Consider the following 2371-nt stretch of genomic DNA (forward strand, 5'->3'; position numbering starts at 1 on the left):
ACAGTAAATTTAATATTCAGAGACCCTCTGATATTCCTAGTGAGACCTTGTACCAAATTAAAAATAATAATAATAAATATATATATCTATATATATATATCTCACTGTCAGCATGGAAGGTTTTCTGGGCCTTGTTATATTGAATTTTTAAAGCTTTTTGGACAAAAATAAATGTTTATTGCTGACTCCAGCTTAGGCTCCACTAAAAATTTTTACTGAAGAGCATGGTTTCTTGGTAACTCTGCTACTTTGTACAGAAAAGCACTTGATAGGCAAAGGGAGAACTTGGGTGAGCAACTCCATCCTGCCCCCTGTGCACATGTCTTTCGGAGACTGATGGTTCTCGTTCTTGGTACAGCCAGTGTGATTATAGTGCATTCTATTGGTGGTCATAGGGACTTTGAGTGATTGCATTGGGGGTCCTGTTTGATCTATGCCCTGCCATCTTTCTCATCTCACATGCAGGCACTTCAAGAAAGGAAATATGGAAAGTGAAAGGGCACAAGTGAAAGCAGAATTGTGCTGTTGAGGAAACCAAGGCAGGAGAGATTAAAAGTAGAGGTGCATGGGGCTGGAGAGATAGCTCCATGGCAAGCACAAGGACCCAGGTTTGATCCTCAGTACCTCATGCCTTGCTGGCCTCAGAAACTGGGCATGGTGACACATGCCTACAATGCCAGAACTGGGGAGGCTGAGACAGGAGGATCACGTACAGCTCTGAGCTGCATAGCCAGATTCTGTACCAAAGAGGTGCCAATGATGTCCCCATGGGCCAAGGAATAATCCTAGATTGTGTAGTTTATTGATGGTGGCTTGGTGAGCTGTAGTGTTGGGAACCTGGTTTTAAGGACAAGGGTCAGACCGGATACCTGGACAAAAAGAGTGTTGTGCTCTTGGACAGCAGGGTCTTAAGAAGGATAAATAGGTCCATAGCAGGGAGGATTTGGACTGAGTTGACTGGGAGTGGCAGAGTAAAATTTGTTTCCTTTGCAGAATAAATCAGCTCAACTGTAGAGTGAGGAGGGACAGTCCAGTTAATAGCTATCCTACTGATATGTGTCAAGCACAGTGACTGTCAAACTTTTTCCCAAGTGATATCTTATACAAGGTTCTTTGTCACAAAACACATAAACTACCTTCATTAAAGTAGACATGGTATGGATTCCTCCTTGCCCATTTGCTTCTGCCTTCTAGTTGTGGCATCTTTAGTTGCCCTCAATATAAGCATTGAGGGCCAGCCTCTATGCCCAAGGAATTGGAGTAGGGAGTTTTGGTGGTTTTGCTTTTGGGGAGCTGCATGCTCTGTGTGTGTTTTAGCTCATAACTCCAGGTCATGGAATGCAAATTGGCACAGCCAGAAATGCTAATGCAATGAGTCCCATACTGTCAGTGTGACAGAATGGTCCCACCATTAAAATATTCAAAATAATATTAAAAGATATAAAAAGATATATACTGAAAGGTTTTTCCTGTCTCTAATCTCTTGGTTCTGTTCTTGGTTCTCCATAGAGGCTTTACAAATGTCCATAAAAAGCCATGAGTGGTGGCATAGGCTTTTAATCTCAGTACTCCAAAGTCAGACAGAATTGTGAGTTTCAGGCCAGTATAAGCTACCTAATGAATTTGAGGCTGAATACCCCATGGTTTGGGCCACAAAGTGAGACCCTATGTTGAAAAACAAAGCAAAGTGCAGGGGCCAGAGGTTAGATCCCTGGCCTACTATATAAAAAATTTAATATGTACACAACGGCCAGGTGCGGAAACCCTATGTAGTCTTTTTTTTCTCAAAAAGGAAAAAAAATATGCAGTGGCTTTTCTCACATAGCATATCATAGTTATATTTTTTCTATCCAGCATAATAAGGGAAATTTCAGTGTTTTATCCTATCTTGCTTCTCTGGGCCCATCTATGGGGAGCATAGCACCCAGGATGCATTGGCCTTTTAAATGAGGCATGAGAGTCTGGGCATAGTGGCGTGCGCCTGTAATCCCAGCACCAGGGAGGCAGAAATCAGGAGGTGTGTAGTGAGACCCTGCACAAAAACAAAATAAAACAAAACAAAACAAAAATACCTAAATGGAGCATGAGCCCATTAAGCCTGCAGATGGGCATTCGCACAATGCTGGGAGGTGAGGGACACAAATGGGCTCTGCTAGGGATACTGGAGGGGAGGGAGGCGGCTTCTGGGTGATTTTGTTGTGTTCCTTTTAGCAAGTTAGGACCTGGTTCTCTTGTAAGCATTGCTTATGTATAGAAAATAGTTTTTTTTGACATTCAGAATAATTTTAATGTTCAAGAATCTGTTGAAAGTCCTATGTTCAGATAATGTTTATACTTTTTTGGAATTGTTTAAATGGTTTTTAATTTTTTT

General features: G+C 41.7%; 1 protein-coding gene across 1 annotated transcript in view; it reads left to right on the top strand.

The window, feature by feature from the left end:
* Positions 1–2371, top strand: part of Ubap2 (ubiquitin associated protein 2) — a 128229-nt gene that overhangs the window by 117720 nt on the left and 8138 nt on the right. The gene's annotated exons all lie outside the window — the stretch shown is intronic.

This window comes from Octodon degus, unplaced genomic scaffold (assembly GCF_000260255.1).
Source record: "Octodon degus isolate 3935 unplaced genomic scaffold, OctDeg1.0 scaffold00045, whole genome shotgun sequence".
Classification (NCBI taxonomy): Eukaryota; Metazoa; Chordata; class Mammalia; order Rodentia; family Octodontidae; genus Octodon; species Octodon degus.